The sequence below is a fragment of the Poecilia mexicana genome, unplaced genomic scaffold (assembly GCF_051168715.1).
Source record: "Poecilia mexicana isolate PSO_F unplaced genomic scaffold, ASM5116871v1 scaffold_16, whole genome shotgun sequence".
Classification (NCBI taxonomy): domain Eukaryota; kingdom Metazoa; phylum Chordata; class Actinopteri; order Cyprinodontiformes; family Poeciliidae; genus Poecilia; species Poecilia mexicana.
This window is the reverse complement of record NW_028263385.1, coordinates 29,659,020-29,680,490: the sequence shown is the minus strand read 5'-3', so window position 1 is coordinate 29,680,490 and position 21,471 is coordinate 29,659,020. Positions and strand designations below refer to the sequence as shown.

Here is a 21,471-nt window from a genome sequence, read left to right as displayed (position 1 = left end):
AACTTTGTCCTCCCCACCATGTGTCCTTAGGCTAGCCTGGATCTTCATGTGGCTAAACTTGCCAAAGCAAAGAACACAAGCACTGTGTCACATCAGCCAAGTCGCTAAATAATGCACATGAAGGATAACTTTGACTAATATATTAGCTTTTAATTTGCTAGATTAAAATTGGAGGGGGAAAAACCAATTTGCCTGTCTTTAAAATATATTTAATATTAAGGGCTAACGCTACAGTAATTGTGTTTAATAACTTTAGCTAACATTAACTTACAGCAAGGTAGGATTGGCTTGAATTGCTTATAGCTAACATTACAGAGAAAGAGAACATAGTCAATGTTATTTTCTCAAAGAAAATGTAAAGTTAATAAGACACATACCTCATATGTATTAGGTATCAAACTTCGGCTTCTTTTTAAACAGGAGGTCTGGCCGTTATAACCATAGACATAATATAAGAGTAGACCCCGCATTGGCCACTCCGGCGCAGGAAATACGGCGGCCATCTTGGAGCGGTATACCCTCCTACTTTGCTCAATCAAAACAGCAGAAGATGCCTCAGCACTGAGGGATATTGTTGTTCGGATCGATGGATTATTGATGTGAGGGCTCCACAGACAACATTTCAGAAGTAAGATGGACATATTATTGTGTATATATTGTGATTAGAATATTACTTTACTGTATTTATGTCCACCGGCGAGATACCAGCTAATATTAGCTACAGTGCTTGGTGTAATATGGGTTCAGCCCCGTTATGAAGGCTAACTGAGAAAAAATTATTCTCTAACATTGACTTAGATTATCTGACTCAAGAGCCTATATTAGAAATGAAACAATATAACACATATTATAAAACTTATATTATGTGTTATAACATTCACCGGCAAAGTTTACACAGGTGGTAAAGACTATTATTTATATTCTTTCACTCTGTCAAAAGTAATATACATCCCAAATCTTCCGTTTTTGTTTTGAAAGTTTCCTAAAGACACGATGTGAGGAAGAAGAGGGAGAAATCTATAAAGAAAGACGGATTCACTGCAGCACGGATGAATCTCGCATCGGATTTTGGACTCGTCGGCTGAAAAACATAATCATATATATATATATATATATATATATATATATATATATATATATATATATATATATATATATATATATATATATATATATTATTCACTAATATATATAATCATTATTTATTTGTGCCATTATTAAGCTTTATTTATTAGTGTTTGTATAGTTATATAAATATATATTATTACTAAATAATTTATTAAATAAATTATGAACGGCTGTGTGCTTTGTAATATGCTCTTCATACATCGATATCAGAATATTCCATTCCTATTCTATTGTTATAGCCACTAAGCATATTTAAATATGATGAACTATGTATTAAAAACTTACTTAAAAAATACAATTGTTTATAAATGTAGCTTTGATAGATGTTTGAATATGGTTTCCAGTAACAAAAAAGTGTGTTATGATCGATTAAATGCGCTGATACGTCATTGTGCTGCTAAACACATAACGCTAAGTGGAGTGGTGGACCGCTCCATGATGGCCGCCCTAAATCTCGTCAGCGACAATAGGCGAGAGCGTTGCATGAGGCGTCTATCCTTATATTATGTCTATGGTTATAACTTGTGTTAGGTTTGCGCCACAATATGGAAGATTTCTTCTTCACCAACACACTGCATGCCTGTTTGTGCACTGCTGCCTCTCACTGGTGGAGATGGTGTATTGCACTACTTAGCCCTTGTGTTTAGAAATGGGGTCCATACCAACCGACCCCACACACGTAAAACTTTTATCATTTGCCACAGTTCTCTACGTTTGCCTCAGTCCTCGCACGCACAAGGGTTAAAACAGCCTTAAATAATGTTTCAAATGCTAAGTTCATAAGTGCTTTGTAGACATCTTGCTGTAAAACTTTAGGATCGATTAAATTAAGAAAATTAAGACTAAACAACATGGCAGAGCTATATAATATTACTACATAAAGCTAATTTTTTAAGTTTAATCGGTAATACTTTTATAACAAATTTATGTCAGATCATGATTTCTTGGTTAATGACAAGTTGTCATAATGAAGACATTTTGTCTAGATTAATAACAAGTTGTCATAATGAAGACATTTCGAATAATGTCAACTTTGTATTAAAAGTGTCATTATTTACCGAATGACGCTTTATGACAACAGTCATAACTATTCATGAAGACTTATTGATGTTCATGACAGGTGTTATGTCATGTTTATGACAGTGTCATGACCGTCTTATTCAACCCCCTTCAAATAAAGTGTTACCAAACATGGTATATTCAACACTGGACCTGAACCCAGAGCCTTATCTAATGTTGCGGAAATTCTTTATATAAGGCTAGAGAAACTGTTCAATGAATTGAGAAGGATCGATCCTTGTCTTTTAAGGGCTTTATTCAAAGGCAAACAGCATTCCAGGACTCTGTCACTGAACTAGACAGAGAAGCAGAGCCACAAAATGAGTTGCACATCTTTTTACACACTGCACACTTCATCACATCCTGCTTACACACAAGTATGAGATGAAGAACTAAGAGAAACTCATCCCCGGTCCATAAAAGAAAAACGGCTCAGTATATGGAGATACAGTCCTGCTAGACACCTGCTGAAACATATTCTGTTCTCTGTGTTTTCACCCACATTGTGTGACCTTTGGTCCACCTGTTAAGATCCTTCTGCACACAAGACGCTTGAAAATTCTCGCAGGCTTCAAAATACCTCAAAATCTTTTAAATATTGTAGTAGAATAACATTCCATGTTGATTTACTACAATGTTCACAAACGGAACTCAAACACATGAAAAAAATTATATAAATCAGGATTAAATTCTTGGACTTGCTTTAGGAATATTAAACATGTAACTCTGAAAGGTTAAGCTTCAAATCATCCACATGCATGAATCAATACTTCTCTACTGGTATAGCACAACAAATAAGAAGCAAACAATCAAGCATAAATGAGGACCATGCTGAGAATCAGATGATACTATCACTGATTAGAGATAAGAGTCAATGTGCATGTGGAGAGATTCAAACATAAAATTATTTTAAAACCAGAGGGGGAGGAAAAAAAACGTTAATAATCACTGGCAGCATCCCAATCAAACATAATTATGCTAAACATAATTCTGAGGATTGCACCGATCTCACTCTTTCTCTCTTAATTTGGAACAAATGATGTTTCTCACACAAGATTGATCTGCTTCAAATAAAGCTGCATATGTGCAGTGGAGAAAAGTGTAGGGATCGGGGTGGGTGAGATGTACAGCTGAATAATACTCTGCAGAACAACTCTTCTTCTAACATTAGTTTATTCTTGAACTCTTTCCTTTTTGCAGTTCTATTTAGTTTTCTTTTCTTAGTGTTAGCCTTTCTTGGTTTATGTCATCTTTAGTTTCTCTTAGGTTATTAGTTTGCTTCTTGTTTTTACTGCATCCATACCCAGCAACCCTTAAGTTATTCACCTGTGCTGCCTCATCACCTTCATGTGATGCAACTGATCAGCCACTCAAGCTCTTCATTTTCCATCGTTCAGCACTAGATTTTCTGTTTTCATTCTTTTATTCTTCTTTGGTCCATTTTGTGTCTGTGAGGTTTTCTGTTCCTGACTTTAGTCCTTCTGTGTGTGAGAAAAGGGCATCAGTTACAGGACGAGAATAAGCATGCTTGCTCTTTTTTTCGCCCTTTTTTTTGCAACCTACAATAAAGGGAGCATTTTGATGGGAAAGCAGACTGACTTAACACGTTACAACACCAGAAAAAGTCCCAGTATGGATTAACACTGGAAATAAGGCCCCTATATGCTGAGGGGTAATATTTAGACGCAGTGCTACTCTGTACCACTGCAAACAAGCCCACTTAAAGCACTGTTTTTATATGTAGGTCTGTGACAGCTGTTCCTGCCATCACACACCAGAGATGATGATGAATGGCATCTCTTTTTTATTTTCTATTTTTCATTTTTAAAATCAGTTTACATAATAATGAGTGCATAGTTTGGATTTTCATTTGCAATTAAAATTACTTTTTTTTGACTGACTTTTTAGTTAACTATTTCCAGTGCACACAGTTAACTATTTGTCAGTTTGCTATTTTTGGTTAGTATGCAGCAACTTAATTTCTTTTTGTTTTGATTTACCAGTTTCCTTTGGAGCTACTGTTGGAGTGCTTGAATCTTGGTGTTGCTACCTAATTTGACCTCTGGTTTGGGCCCAATTTATATGTATTTTTTGAAATACTCTTTGTAATACATTATTAATCTTTTTTTAAACCATTCAATGTCTCTGTGGTTGCTCTGTGCAAAATCCCTGACAAGTCCACACATGAGAAAGGGGCTAAAGATCCTGTAAAGTGTTGTAGTAGACACATACAGCACAATTGAGTTAGGAAGTCTTTTTATGTCTGAGCAGTCAGTGTTAGGTAGCTAAAACAACCATGAAATTGTACTCTGAAACTATGAAGTGGGATCTCTGGACCAAAACTTAATACCTAAAGAAAAACATTAACAAAATTTCAAAAACCTTGGAGAGCTATTGCTCAAGACATCTTTAAAAGATTTAATCAAAGTCTGACTTTTGGCAGTAAATCATAAAGCAAGACTCTAGACTATTGCCCAGTATTGCTTCGACTACTATCTGCATGACAGAAGAAAGAACCACAACAAAATCATAACTCGTCTTGCCATAGCTGGCCTGGCCTCTTCCTCTCTCATTTAGGAGTAACATTTTCATTACCAAGAATGACCTCTTGCTCACAGACAGCTGTCACTGTTGGAGCACAATTCCACTTCAACCAGCTTCATTATTTTTGCTACTGGCAAAATGCAGCTGAAGTCAAATGTCTGCTCCTCACTGACGAGAGAACAAGTCTGAAGAATGCTGGCCCTCTTAAATCCACCTTTGGTTGCTATGAAAGTAAATGGTGCAGGTTTCCATGCCCCTTTGTGTCTTTCTAACAAAATGAAATACTTCATACAGGAAGAAAAGAAAGCAATGTCAATTCCTCATGTTAAAAAAAAAAATAATGAAAACAATGTTTTATTTTATACATTTGAGCTGTTCAGGAGCAAAACGTTGGTTTTATTTGATGTTGTACGGTGGTTGACAGGTGCAAATGCGCAGCAACAGAGAAAACATGCGAACAACAAAAGAGACGCAAACAAAAGCAAATGAAGCAAACAAAGAAAGAGACGCAAACAAAAGACCCTCTTGCTTTGCTCGACCTAAACAGCAGAAGATGCCTCAGCACTGCGGCATATTGTTGATCAGATCGACGCAGATCATTCCTTTCTGGTCTCAACCAGGAAGGAATGTATGTCTCTGTCTGCTCAGTTACATTCTCCTGAGGTAATCATTTTGTATCCTCTGTAATCTGTTGCATATGTGCTATTTGATCTTTAAAGGGGCAGAATTATGTAAAATCAACTTTTTTGACCTTTACACCACATTAATATGTTATTCCTTCATCAAAAACATAACTGGAGTGTTGCCTTGATTGTTTAATGCAACTTGCACTGAGGAGATCCAAGAGCTGCCAGATTGCTTTTATTTTGTTAAGAGACTTTCATTTGTTATCTTTGTAACTACTGGAATACTGGCTCTTTTAATTTTTTAAAATATGAAATTGTTGTGTTTTCCCAGAACAATAAGGATCCAGTGTTAAAGACATTTTTATGTTTTTATGTCTTATTGTAATTTGTGAGCACAAGGGTAAGATGCTACCTGTCACAAGCTGTTTCCTTTTACCATAGACTGAGGAAATTGAAATTACAAAAATAAATTGGCTTAATGGAGTTTAAAAAAAAAAGTTTTTCAATAAAAAGTTGTTACACTATGATGTGATTTTTCAGCTGTGTCAAAATGGAGGTATTTTCACAAAACTGCAATGGAAATAGTTAAGTGATAAAGAGCTGGACGTTACTATTGGTCAGGGGCGCCACCAGGAATCTTGGGCCCCATGACAAAAAATTAAATTGCCCCTCCCCCCCCCTTCACAGCTGCTCTTATAATTTCTTGAGTCTGTTTGACCCATCAAAAGCATCACAATTTTTAAAGCCCTTTAAAATTGTGATGCTTTCTTTGGTTCAGTACTGATACTAGCATAATATTTACTCCTCGTGAATTTTACATGAAACAGTCTGCATATAGTATGCAGGTATGCTTAAATTTTTTCTATTAGTTTTAGCTTACTGAAATGTCTCTCCCCACAAGCAACAGTCATAGGCAATGTGCAAAATATACATGAAGCAATCCAGACTTCTCAAAAAATGCTATATAGTTGTATTTTATTCAAGCTGCAGTATATAACTTTAATAAAAAATGTTTTCTCCATATTTGTTAAAGCTGTCACCATGTGACAGTTTGCTATGAGACAGATAATCTGTGAAAAGATCAATCTCTTCCACCTCCTCCTTGAGCTACTATTACTCGCTAAAGTAATGCAACGTTCTGCCTAAAAACAACCAATCAGAACCAGGAGGAGGGTCTTAGCGCTGTCAATCAATCTCATTCATTTACTGCTAAATGTGCTAATGATGGAGAAACAACTTATCGTTATCACTAGCTACAGCATACCACAGAGCAAGGGTAGGGAGGATGAGCACCTACATGAGATTGTGACTGACAGCGCTAAAACCCACCTCCTGCCTCTGATTGGTTGTTTCTAAATAGTAGTGGGAGAAAGCCGATGAAATAAATTTTTCGGGTGTGCTGTGGTGGCGCAGGGGTTAAGCACAACCCACATATGGAGGCCTTAGTCCTCGACGCAGGTTCGATTCCCAGCCTTGGCAACCTTTGCTGCATGTCTTCCCCCTTCTCTCATTACCCACTTTCCTGTCAATTAACTATCAAATAAAGGCCACTAGAGCCAAAAAAAAAGAAATACATTTTTCACAGATTATCTCTATACCATACTGTGACAACATAATGACAGTTTTAGCAAATGTGTAAAAAAAAAAAAAAAAAAAGAAAGAAAGAAAATAAATAAAAGTTACATACTGCACTTGGGAGAGGGTAGGTCAGGAGGGACGTGGGTTAGAGTTGTTGCTGAGTGACTCTTCTGTTAAGTGTTGTAAAAGGTACAGATACCAGTTATGTCAGTAATTTTCTTTCCTTTGTTCATTAAATGCTTGTGAAATGGAGGCAAGCAGTAATCTGTAGCTGAGCTAATTATGCTAAATATTTGATAATCTCACACAGTCTATCCACCTCTCTTGGAGAAAAACTGGGTTATAAATTGACACTTGTCTTTTTCTCTCGCTTATCTATTTTTTTGAAAACCTGACCTTATTTTTCTTAGCAGCATAGTAACTGCCAGAGTCGTTCTTGTCTTCTACTGACTGCTGCTGAACACAGTCATTGTCAAGCTTCAAGAAGGAACGAACTATTTCATGCAGATCCAGGGGGTCTTCAGGGCAAATATGGATGTCTGCTTTTTGGCCTGGGAGTGACAACATTTTACTTTTACTGCTAAAAACAATTTTAGAAAACACAACATGATTAATTTTGTAATTGACAGGGCCCCAATTTATTCTAATTTCTATGAAAGAAAAAAATAAAATGTGGATGGCCCCCTGTTGGTCAGGGGCCCTTGGAATTGTCCTAACCTGCTACTGGCAAAAATGACAAAGAAAATGATAGGAAGTTGTGGGAAGGTGATAGTTGTTTTGTTTTTTTCACTGGAGCTCTCAGAGCATCAAGCAGTTCGTTAAATGTTGTGTCTTATTCCAACGTGCTGGAAAATCACTGACCTCAATTTCCCCAAAGCACTGCACACTTAGCTGCTCCAACATATAAGGGTATTGTTGCTATAAGGATTTGTTTTAAACTGTGTGTCAATTTAGTTTCTGTGTTGTCTGGTCTGCTCTTAATTGCTTCCAGCTGTGTCTTATGTTCCCTGATTACCCCTTATGTATTTAATCCAACCTGTATTCCCTGCTCCTTGTCGGATCATTGTCCATACTGTCTAGCTCAAGGATGCTCAAGTCCAGTCCTCGAGACCTACCGTCCTGCAACTTTTATATGCATCCTTACTCCAACAGACCAGTATCAGCTCTGAAGAGACCTGCTAAATGAGCCATTCATTTGACTCAGGTGTGTTAGAGCAGTGAAGCATCTGAAAGTTGCAGGAAGGTAGCTCTTGAGCACTGGACTTGAGCACCCCTGGTCTAGCTGTCTAACTGTCTTACGTCATGTTGTTACCTACCAGTGCTACCAGCTTTTATGTTCTTTGCCTTTATGCTCACCTGTGGTGCCTGGACTTCTCTGTGTTGTACTATTATTGATCATAACCTGGGTCCTCTGCTTCCGTCTTCACCATTCAAAACCTGAAATCATGACAGTTGCTCCAACGCCTGAATAAAACACAAACATCTCCTGTGATGACTGATAGATGATGAGCACTAGCACCATGAATGAATTGAATATTTAATGGAAACACTACAATTGCGAAATTGTGTTTTTGACAAGAACATCAATAAAGAGTTGAACATATTTGTAATGGAAATGCAGGTCCTGTTTCCAAACCCATTTAACTCAGGTGCAATAGTGCTCAGGTGTGATGAGAAGTGTCAGGTTGTATCAAAGCAAGTGTGATTGGAACCTTTGTTGCATTATCCAAGTTGAAATTAATTATGAGGCAAGTAATGCATGGACCTTATTGGAATAACAAAAATAAATGACAGTTTTATGATGAGGAAATTATTTTAAAAAAATTTCCAAAATACTTATTTTGAATGTGTCAGAACAGCTGTCAAGTCATCACCTAAGTAGAATAGTTTGAACCCACAGAGTTTTATGTTCAAGCAGGCCATGCAAAAGTGCACACACATTAACTGTGTGCGCACGATGTATGACTTTCTATCACAAGTCCAAACATTTTGATACTTAAGTACTGGTTATGGTGCTTGCCACATCAGGACTAAGATGTGCATTGAGTTTAAGCTAAACTCATTGCACATCTTTGTAGGTGGACCCGAATGCAGTAGATGGAGGCGGCCAGTGACTTTAAAGGTTTAATGAAAAGTAATGGAAAAAACAAACTTACAAAAATCGCAAGTAGCCAGTGAAGAAACACAAATCAAAACTCTAAGGGACAGAAACAAGCAAGGAGACACAGAGATAACGAAAGGTGTGACTGTAACTACAATTCTATGAATCCCGGATGACCGCACTGAATGATCACACTTGCACATGCACAGGTCAAGAATCTTATACCAACATGGTCACCTGTGACCCCCAGTGACACTGCTAAGTCTATATAGTCACGTGACAATGACAGCTTAGTTCCTTAATCTTCTCGTGAAACACGATGATTCTGAGGGACCGAGCACTCTGGTGGTCATCCGGGATTCATAGAACCGTAGTTACAGTCGTAACTTTCATTCTATTTCATCCCTACTGACCACCAGAGGCGGTGTTAAGCACTGGATGACGATTACCAACAGAGTCCTGTGCAATCATAAACGGAAAAGAAACAACCCTGAAAACATGCCCAGAAACATTTGTATTCCTTTGTGTTCATCAGTTGTTTTGGCCTTAGAACGCTCCCATGGAGGCCATATTTACCCAGTCTTTGATTTATTGTTTCTCTTGTTGAAAATACTAACTTATCTGAATTCTAGAAAGGCATGACATCGTTTTGTGATCTCCTGGATGGGTTTTAGTCTTCTGTGTGATCATGTCTAGTCACACAGAAATCCTATTTAGAAAGTGTGAGGATGTGGATTTTTATGTGCGTTTCTAGTTAATTTAATTCCTGCATCGGCTTGTCTACACCCTGAATGTCCCCAGCTGTCTCCTGTTTTCCCTGATTACTCCGTGTGTATTTAACCCCACCTGTGTCACCTGCTCCCCGTTGGATCCTTGTTGTGTCATTTGTCATACATAATGTCTTTGTCATCACTATCTCGTTCCGTTTCCAGTGCTACCAGGGTCTGAGTTTCCTTGCTTTATTGCTCACCTGTGCTGCCTGGATTTCTGTGTGATCATCATTAAACCATCATTTACTCTACAACCTGGGTCTACCGCGACTGTCCTCCACCACCAACAACCACATTTCATGACAGGAGGAAGTTACAATAATTCAAGTCAAAATAATTTCAAATATTTTTTGAAAGCTGTGGATGAATGACTGAGAGTAATCATGGCAATCACAAGGTTATGAGATCCATTCTTCTCAACCACAGCTGTCAGCATCATGGTTTTTTTGTGTTCTTTAGTTTCCATTTGTACATCAGTTCCTTCTTAGTAATTCTAGTTATGTTTATTTCTTGTGTCTAGTCCTTTCTTGGTTACTCTAGCTCTAATATGATTATTGTTTAATTATTTTTGTTTGATTAATTTCCTATGCCCTAATGTGCTCTCCATTGCTCCCTATACAACTTTATCTGTCTCTCCTCAGTTTCCCTTTTGCTCTCTCCCCTCACATCTTCAACCCGTTGGCTCATCAGCCCAGATCAATTGTTCTAATACTCTCCCAGTATTTAACCACACCTTCTTCATTCACTCCTCTCTGGTTCCTCCTATTACTTTGCTGTTAAACCACACATTCTCCAGGATTTTCCCCATGTATCCTTTTTGGCTTTTGTTCAACTCTGGCTTCCCATATTTTTGTAAGTTTTTGTTTTTCACCTTTTTTTTTCATCAAAACTTCAAAAATCGCCTGTTGCCTTCCTGTCTGCATTTATTTGGGTCCACTTTAAAAAAAAAACTTGACAACTGCATGTTGAGTCCTTGAGCAAGACATTGAATCCCAAACTACTTAATACTTTATTGTTCTTTTGTGTGTGCCTGTGCATGTTCGTGTGTGTGTGCGCGTGCGTGCGTGTTTGTGTGTGTGTGTGTGTGCGTGTGTGTGTGTGTGTGTGTGTGTGTGTGGATAACTTCTTATTTAGTTCTGCCACCTGAAAATTTTAACTGGCATGGTCTGGCCACCCATAGGAAAATTTAAGCTCATTCAAGGCAGCCACTCGGGCTCCAGGAAGAGTATGTTTCATTTTGTCTTCAAGTGTTGCAATGTAGGCATTTTATTCAGGGTTCATGTACAGAAGTCAATATACAGATTGCTGTTAAGGAGAAGTTGCATGAGCAACTGCTGAGAAGAAAGTATATCAATGGAAATGATGTAAAGAATGAAGAAGTATTATGAAGCTAAAACTACACCACTGCTTTTTCATTTTTACCTACTCTCTTCTGGATATTGAGATATATTATTTACAGCTTCAAGAACACATGTAGCATGTATTCCCACAAGTAAGAGTTTACTTTTGTTCAGCTTCACAGTGACATGTCTGATTAAGACTGGATGCTAAATGGTGGCTCTTACTCTCACACTCTTCATCCTTCCTTTTTTTTGTTTACAACTATACAGTGCAAACTCAGGAGTAAACCCTTTTGTGGATTATGAGGGATTTTCTTGTGTTTTTAACAGAAGCTTCTAACCCATCCTTTTGCTAGACTGTTATACCAGCAGCATGTAACATCACTGTCAATCCAGCAAGTTGCAAGTTTGACAAAAGCATATGAGAAAATACTCAAAGTTCTGTCAGTACAAATTCTGAAGTTTCTATTAATTGTAGAAACTTCAGAATTTGTTCATCCACTTTTTTTCTTTCAAGTTTAGTTATTTAATTTGAAACAACCAACTTATCATGGTGACCAAAATGTATGTATTTCCACTTGTTTGAGGTATTTTTAATTAATGTTGGAGAAGAAGGAAGCAAAGGGCCATAAAAATAGCCAGTTACACTGATATCAGTCTTCACATGTGTCCTTCTACTCAGCCATTTCTTGTTTCTTTGTTTTTCTTGCTCCCTGTTCTTTGTTGGTATTGCCATCAGGAGACAAAGTGCACACCAGTCACACATGTTGATATGTTCTGGAATTTGGATTGCTGATGTCAGCCGCACAGCAGTGACCCTCTGTCTCATTAGGATAGAATCAGTAGTTTAGCTCAAGCCTCAGCTGAAAAGCACAGCAGTAATTGGTAATCAGGCAGGTATGGGGCAAGGCACATCTTGCTGGCTGTGTGACCTCTCTGTGCTCTGTTGCCAACCTATGTAGACTATTAGAGCTTGGTATAAAACATGAATGAACTTTGTGTTTGACAAGCTCCAAGCTGTTCAACTAAAGCTGCTCACAACCTGAACCAGATTTCACAACTGTGACATCCATCCATCCATCTATTTTCTTACACCCTTTTCCCTAGTGGGGTCGAGAGGGGTGCTGGTACCTGTCTCCAGTGAACGTTTCGGGTCACCCTGGACAGGTCGCCAGTCTGTCGCAGGGCAACACAGAGGCAGACAGGACAAACAACCATGCACACACTAAATCACACCTAGGGACAATTTAGAGAGACCATCAACAGTCGTGTTGGTTAGGGTGTCGGGGGGGCGGGGGGGATGAGGGAGTGTTTAGGTTGCTAGTAAGTCACTGGAAGGCCTCTTCTTTTTTTCTTTTCTAATGCTAAGAATAAAGCCAAAACTTACATGTGAATGCCAGACAGTCTTATTCAACAAATTATGATATGATGTGTCTTTAATATAGCAAATAACAAAGACGCAAAACCTTTTTGGGGTGTTTTTTAGGTCTGGTTAGGGTAGTTGGTGAATAGAGTGACCATTGATATTACTGGATGGTCACTATTACTGGATTCTATAAAATGTGACTTGAAGTTGAGATACTGATGTTTGGATATGTAAAATATATATTCTCTACGCAAATTAATCTATAGTTTGGTTTCTGTCAGTTCTAGAAACAAGAGAGAACAAAGCAAATTTCTCTTTATAATGGTCCATAATTTAACTTTATTTTATAGGAGCCATGATTTAAAATTTTACAAACTTTGGCTCCTATATAATTTATGAAATATTTCATCCTATTTGATGATTGCTCTGAATATTGCCACATTCTACGAATAAATTATGCAATTTGTCCAGGGGAAAAATGTAGAAAAACGTGTGGTTATTTTTTTTCCTCAGTGTGTCAGCTTGACGTCACAGGCAGACTCGTTGCCATGGCAACCAATAAACAGCCCCGTGAGCGCAGAGCAAAGATTACGTTCAAGTGCATTAGGAATTAACACTAAAAAAAACCCACAAAAACATTTACCACACAAAAAACGGACGTACCAAACACCAAACAGAACATTCTGTCTGTTGCAGATTTATGTTTCTGAATTTCCATTTTGCGATCACCAGCAGGGCCGAGCGCAAATCGTGACACCGTACCTACTAATGGCACTTCCGGTGGCAGGTGTGACACCTGCCACAAGTGCCACTGCTTTTGGGACTAGCTGCCAGTGTTGTCACTGACTTCGGCACCTTCCAAGGGTTGCCGCTACCTCGTACTGGCACCTCCCACGCCTCACGGACCGCTCTGGCCTATTTTCGCTGATGAGATTTAGGGCGGCCATTTTAGAGCGGTCGACCGCTCCACTCAGCGTTATACGTTGGACAGGCACAATGACGTATTGCGCATTTAATCTTTCATAACATGCTGTTTTGTTACTGGAAACCTTATACAAACAGCTATATTTATAAAAATTTCATTTTAAAGTTTTTTTTAAATTGTATTCTACATAGTTAAGCATATTTAAATATGCTTTGTGGGAAAAACAATAGAATAGGAATAGAATATTCTTTGGTGACAGCGTCTGTGTCAGATTTAATATGAATGAATTTATAATTAATGAAAACAACAGTGGATCTGGCACAACATATTGCATTTCCTCTTAGGCGTTGTGTTCCCTCAAAAAAGCAAATATGCCCTGGTCTATTTTTTATACAGTCTCAAATTTCAGTTTCCAATAAAGAGCCTCAGTGAAAACATGTTGACAGCTGCCATAAGGTGTCACTTGTGCCACCTTACCACTCTGTAAGGTGGCACAAGTAAGGTGGCCATGGGTGCCACAGGCTGCTAACCTCATTCTCTATCTGTTTCAGATAGAATGTATCATATGAATAACTTTAGTTCAAACAAATAGAAATGCAATATATCTTAATTAAAACATAATTCTCATACATATTTAAATATACAGCCAGTGTTCAGACTTAACAGAGAAAGACAACTCCTGCACTGAATCCATGTCAGATGGGACCTCTTCTACGACAGCTGATAATAGCTACCACTAGGTACCCACCACTACAACTGACACTCGGTCGCCATGGTATGTCAGTGCTGACAAGCTCCTGTCAGTTCCGGATTATAATTATTTTCATACAATGACCTTAATATAATGCTATTGATTATTAAACCGGGTAAGTTCACTAATATTGACTTATTAGTTAATATTAGTGACAGTGGCAACATGAGATATTGACAATTCCAGAGTGACATTATGTTCAGCATGGTTCCATGACAGTGCACAGGATGTCATAAGTTATAGTTATAGCCTGGTCTATTACCTAATAGACCAGGCTATAACTATAACTTTCAGTGTTTTATTTAAGATAATGCAATTTTTCAAAGAACATGTTATCATAATTTTCCAAAAATGCCTGTTAACCAGTTTTAAAGAGTTATTGCTTGTTATTATTTAATAAATTTAATCTCTGCTATTTTTCATTATTTGTCAAGTACATTACAGATTTGTGTGGCATACATGAAGGTTGCTTCTCTGTGTTTGTTTCTGGTTCTGTTCATTGTCTTCAAAGTTTTCTTATTCAAAGATGAGAGAATGACTAAAATCTGAGCTACAAAATACATTTCAACAGCATTTTCAAGGGAGGAGGACTTTCACTTTCAAGTTAAACCACCTTCAAATTTTTTACACTAATATTGAATATTGATAAGTCAAAACACAAAGTATGTACACCTCAAAAACTTTGACAATGTGTGAATCTTAAGCAGCATTAAGAACAGGATTGTTACATATTTTTGGAAACAAAAATTACTTTGGGTTATACTTAAGATGCAAATTATTTTTCAAAGAAAATTGTGCTGTTTACATATTATTTTATTTGGCAAATATGTTTCAACATTTTTTAAAGTTTATGTCACAAGGTATATCCATAGTAATTGATTTGTCAATATTTATTAGCCATTGTATGTAAATACTTTAAACAGCAATAACATATGATTTAAGTTTTCAATAGCCAAGAACTAAAATATTTGTGTATTATAAAATCCCTCTCTGAAATCATTTGAACTCTACTGTACAATTCATGTTTAGTCAACGTGTGAATTTACTACATCAGGATCAAATAACTTATTATTCATCCATGAGAAATTATAATCATTACCCTTAAAAATTATTTTTCAAACTTTATTAATTTCGACAATATACGTTTTACACAACTACTACGTATTTCCATCTTGGCCAAAGCCCTATCTGGCAACCCAACGGGGTTCAACAGGCTCCACTGTAATAGTGACAGTGGTAGATTCAATTACTTTGGCCATCTTCCTTCAATTAAATTAAGTCAAAAATATTCAAGGATAATTAACCAATACAATTACCATTGAAATAAAAATTTATAAACAGGCAATATAAGTAACACGTTTTCCAAAAACTGTCATTGCCATCCCCCAAAACATCGGCACCAGTTGCGACAGCTCTGAAACATCCTGGACACCTAACAGCAGCTCTAGTGGAAGCCAGACTCAGCTATTACAAAGGTGCTGAAACCAATGGCATCCCTGATACCTGCTGTGTATTTGACCAATTCAAAGACGGAAGGAGTCGTCTGGATTATTCAGATGAACTTTAGTGAATAAATAGGATGAACGGATCATACATAATGATATACAAAAAAGTGTAGGAATTCAGCTAACATAAGTCTTTCTGTGGAAAAAAAACCCTCTTAAATTCTTTCTTCTTCGTCTGTCTTCAAGTTCTTCTTCGACTAGTAAAAAAGCATCATGGGATATGTAGTCCATTTTCCGAAGCCAGTGGCAACACTTACGGCTAACCCCGAAAACGGTGGCACTAATGGCAGGTGTCAGATGAAGTGCCAGTACGAGGTGCCGAGGTCAGCCGAAGTCAATGACAACACTGGCAGCTAGTCCTGAAAGCAGTGACACTTGTGGCAGGTGTCAGCGGAAGTGCCAGTACGAGGTGCCGAGGTCAGCTGAAGTCGGCCGAAGTCAGTGGCAGCACTGGCAGCTAGTCCCGAAAGCAGTGGCACTTGTGTCCACCGGAAGTGCCATTAGTAGGTGCGGTGTCACGATTTGCGCCTGCTGTCTCTCTGAACACTGGCGTTGGTTGATTAGCCATCTTAAACACTGTGACGTCCCCCTCCACTTTACGTGGAGGGATCCGTCAGTTATTGTGTTTTGTCCTGAGGCGGAGCAGAGTGGGCGGGACCAGGATTCGCCAGGGCCAGCGCGTCATCGCTATAGAAGCAGCCTGCTTCGTGAGGAGAGAGGAGTTGAAGCTGGTTGGAGCAGAGTCGGCTTCTCCACCCAGCTCTGGTCTGCAGAGGTGGCTCTTCCCTTACCTGTCTGGCCACCCCGTCTTTGTTAGGTTTTGTTTGTTTGACCTTTCTTTTCTTTTGCAGGACTTTTCCGTTCATCACTGGCTTCAGAGATGCCATCGACCACAGGGGGGCCACCCGCTTGTCGCTGTTTGGCTCTGTTTATTTGTTTGGGTTGTTCAATAAAGAGCCTATTCTTTTATTGAAGGCCGTGTCTCCCTGGCTTTTGTTACGGCTCACGAACCGGGTCGTAACAAAATGGGGGCTCGTCATTGGTTGAACCCGGTTGCGCTTGAATAGTTTGTTGTTTTTGGTTCGATTTTGGTTTCTGGACTTTTTTCTCCGTTTAAATGTCCACCGTTGGTTCGAGACACGGCTGGGAATTATTTTGTGGTTTTTGGATGGCGTAATTAGTTTTTTTTTGTTTTGTTTTTTTCCTCCAGGTGTGGCGCTTCATTTATTTATTTTTTCTGTAATCAGTGTGTTGAGTGTTGATCGTGTGCACCTGTTTGCAGCTTTGGTTCCCTGATAGGCGATAGAGGTGTGGCTCCTTTGGGCTTCATCTGGTCGTTGTCTTTGTAGTGTTGCTTCTAGGTGGTTAGTGTTAACTGTTTACAGTCATCTCGGGAGCACGTCCGTGGGATTCTAGTCAGGGGATCTGTATAGATTTCCTTTCTGGCCCGCTGGTTTAAGGTGCATAACAACCCGCCGCCAAAAAGCGTGAAGACTAGGGATCAGTTGTTTATTAGGTAAGTTTTGCATATAGATAAGGGTAGTGGGGTTCCTCAGTCTGTCTATTATGTGCACGACTTGGCGCTTTTCCCTGATTATTGTTTGAGTTCTGTTATAAGTGATCATGACTTCTCTCTCTGGATTTTTTGATTCTCCCTCAGAGGAGTTTTTGGAAGATTGCTCAAAAGAGCTGTTATTCGAGATTGGAAAACACTACGGTGTGGAAATTGATGGCTGACGGTCTAAAGAGAACGTGAAGTCCATTTTGGTTGCAAATTTAGTTGAAAAGGACGTTTTGCACAGATCAGTTGGTGAAACTACTTCATCTAAACCTGCTGTTTTACCCCCTGGTTTGACATTTGAGCAGCATAGGGAATTACTGTTGTTACAGTTTGAACACGATAAATTCAAAATGAAAGCACAACTGGAGGCAGAGCATACTAGGTTGGAGATCGAAAGGACACAGTTAGATTTGGCTAAACAAGGTGTCGCGTCTGGAGTCTCTCGTTCTCCTTCAGTTGCTTTGGATGGTGCTGATATGGCGTTTGAGGTTATTGGTAATTTTTTTTGCCTAAATTTAATGAACTTGATCCAGATTCGTTTTTTGTCATTTTTGAGCGTGTGGCTGAGGCGCGCAGCTGGTCTGATTCTGCACGTGTGCTATTGTTGCAGTGTGTGCTTGTGGGGCGTGCTCAAGAAGGTAAATATGATCTGGGGCTTGCTATTTGTTGACAGTTATGTCCCAAAGTACTCGATATCCGGCTGCTTACCCGTTACGTACAATAACAGCAAAATCTGTGGTGCGTGCTCTTTCTCAGTTCATCTCTGTATTTGGTATTCCTCAGACTATTCAGTCGGATCAAGGCACAAATTTCTCTTCACGTCTTTTTGGCCAGGTGCTAAAACAGCTTCGTGTTAAACACAATAGATCTACGGCTTACCATGCAGAAAGTCAAGGAGCGTTGGAGCGTTTCCATCAGACTTTAAAGTCATTGCTTCGCGCTTATTGTATTGAACTGGGGAAGGATTGGGAGGACGGGTTACCATGGTTGATGTTGGCTGCTCGGGAGGTTACTCAGGAGAGCATAGGCTTTAGCCCAAATGAGTTGGTGTTTGGACACACCGTTAAGGGTCCCTTGGCAGCTGTGGCAGCGGAGTGGAAAGAACCAGAACCACCCCAAAATTTGATTGACTACTTGAATGGTTTTAGGCATAGACTGTATGCAGCGCGGAATTTGGCTAAAGAAAAATTGTCTGCTAGCCAACAGAAAATGAAATCTTTATTTGATCGTCGAGCAGTGGAACGCTCATTTTTGCCCGGGGATCAGGTTTTGGCACTGTGTCCCATTATTGCATCTCCTTTTCAAGCAAAGTTTTCTGGCCCGTATACAGTGTTAAAGCGCAGTTGTGCTACGTGAATTTGCTAAAGCCTTACTATGCGCGAGATCATGTGAAAAAGTCTCCCGAGCACATACGCCCAGTTTGTGCAATTAATGAGGTTTCGTTGGACACTTGTTCTAACGAGGAGACTGGTACCTTGGACAGCGCCATGACGCACGGGCGTCTTTCCAACTCTGAGTCGCTGCAGAAATTGGATGTATTATTATCACATCTTTCTGAACATCATTCAAAACAATTGAGTGAGCTGATTTATAGCTTCCCGTGCTTGTTTTCTGATACTCCTGGGCGTACCACTTTGCTGGAACATGATATTGATGTGGGTCAAGCGAGTCCATAAAACAACATTTTTATCGTGTAAACATGGAGAAACGAAAATGTCTTGATGCAGAAGTGAACTATATGTTGGAAAATGGAATAGCTGAGCCATCTTCGTCTAGTTGGGCATCTCCTTGCATTCTGGTTCCTAAGCCAGATAATACATTCCGCTTTTGTTCGGACTATAGGAAATTGAATGCTGTTACAAAGCCTGATTCATTTCCACTTCCCAGAATGGATGATTGTGTGGATCAGGTTGGTTCGGCTAAATTCGTTAGCAGGTTTGACTTACTTAAAGGTTACTGGCAAGTTCCTTTGACAGAACGTGCGCGGGAGTTAGCTGCGTTTGTTACTCCTTCTGGGTTGTATTCATACACAGTTATGCCGTTTGGACTTCGGAATGCACCCGCTACTTTTCAGCGATTAATGAATTATGTGGTGGGTGATATGCCAGGTTGCGCGGTGTATTTGGATGATGTAGTAATTTATTCTGATACTTGGGAACAACACATGGAGCGCATTCACGACTTGTTTACTCGCTTGGCGGGGGCAGGGCTTACAATTAATCTCGCTAAGTGTGAATTTGCGAAAGCAACCGTGACATATCTAGGCCATGTAGTTGGGCAAGGTCAAGTGCGCCCAGTCGCAGCCAAGGTGCAAGCAGTACAGGACTTTCCTGTTCCTGTTACAAAAAAAGATCTCATGCGTTTTCTTGGTCTGGTTGGTTATTATCGTTGTTTTTGTAAAAACTTTTCTTCGGTAGTAGCTCCATTAACCAGCTTGCTGTCGAAGGATGCCAAGTTTGACTGGTCTCCTTCTTGTCAGCATGCGTTTGAACAGGTGAAACAGCTTCTCTGCTGTGCTCCGGTTTTGGCTGCCCCACGCTTGAATGCTCCTTTTCAGCTCCCATGTGGGTGCAGGTGCAGTTTTGACACAAGTGGATGACCTGGGAAATTGCAAGCCAGTCAGTTATTTTTCAAAAAAATGTAATAAACATCAACTAAATTATTCTGTGATCGAAAAGGAGACGCTTGCCTTCATCCTGGCTTTGCAGCACTTTGATGTTTACCTGGGTGGTGGTGCTCCTATTGTTGTATATATGGATCATAATCCGCTTACATTTTTGACGACGCTAAAGTGTCCTAATCAGCGTTTAGTTCGCTGGTTGCTCTTTTTGCAGTCTTTTTCTTTGGACATACGGTACGTAAAAGGGCGACATAATGTAGTTGCTGATGCGCTTTCTCGTGCCCCTGTATTGTAAACCATAATACATTTTAGATCTGGTTTTTGTTTGTTTTTTTTGACTCGGGGTTCCCTTGTGGGGACCCGTGTTTTGTGGGTGGGGGTGTGACGTCCCCCTCCATTTTACGTGGAGGGAGCCGTCAGTTATTGTGTTTTGTCCTGAGGTGGAGCAGAGTGGGCGGGACCAGGATTCGCCAGGGCCAGCGCGTCATCGCTATAGAAGCAGCCTGCTTCAGCGCGTGAGGAGAGAGGAGTTGAAGCTGGTTGGAGCAGAGTCGGCTTCTCCACCCAGCTCTGCTCTGCAGAGGTGGCTCTTCCCTTACCTGTCTGGCCACCCCATCTTTGTTAGGTTTTGTTTGTTTGACCTTTCTTTTCTTTTGCAGGACTTTTCCGTTCATCACTGGCTTCAGAGATGCCATCGACCACATGGGGGCCACCCGCTTGTCGCTGTTTGACTCTGTTTATTTGTTTGGGTTGTTCAATAAAGAGCGTATTCTTTTATTGAAGGCCGTGTCTCCCTGGCTTTTGTTACGGCTCACGAACCGGGTCGTAACAAACACCTACACTTAATTATAGGGCTGTAGTGATACAATAATCTCACAATATGATACGATACACAATATTCTGCTCACAATACGATATATATTGTGATATTCAGCAAACGATACAATTCAATACACTTTTGCGATTTTCTGAAAGATTTTAGAGGGACAGCGTGATTTTGGTGACATTTTGTGACTGTTATAGAGTTGGATTGAATTAATTAACTGAAAACTGATTAAAAGCACCGACTACACAACACCTGGCTCTTTTTGGACATGGACACAGACTTAAAGTCGACAGCTGGATAAAATGAATCAAAGAAGTGGTGAGAAAACATGTTTCTTTTAATTGAAACAGTACAAACTGTAGCTTACATTTGTAAAGTAAATAAAGTGCACCAAGTAGCCTGCTCTGAATAGTTTTGATACCTTTTTAACCTTGCCACTTAATATCTGAAGGAATCACTCTAAGCCTGTTGACCTAATTACTCTCCCGGCAAAAGCAAGCAGTGAGTGAGCAAGGTGACAGTTGGATGTTACGATACTTGTGGATGAATATCGATTTTTTTTTTCTGGGAAAGAAAATATCGACATATATTGCAAAATCAATATTATTACACAGGCCTACTTAATTATCTGTCAGAAAATGTGTGTGGGTCACCTTATTTTTGCGTTAATTGAACCGAAATACTCTGAACAGAAAAGCAAGAGTCAGAGGCGCAAAAAGTGGGTATGCAGCGTATGCAATGCATAGGGGCGCAGCAAGAGAGGGGGCGCCA

General features: G+C 39.3%; 1 pseudogene; it reads left to right on the top strand.

Moving 5' to 3' along the window:
• The first annotated feature begins 15,697 nt into the window (after window positions 1–15,697).
• LOC148155164 (uncharacterized) lies at window positions 15,698–16,975 on the top strand (annotated as a pseudogene).
• The last annotated feature ends 4,496 nt before the right edge of the window (window positions 16,976–21,471 follow it).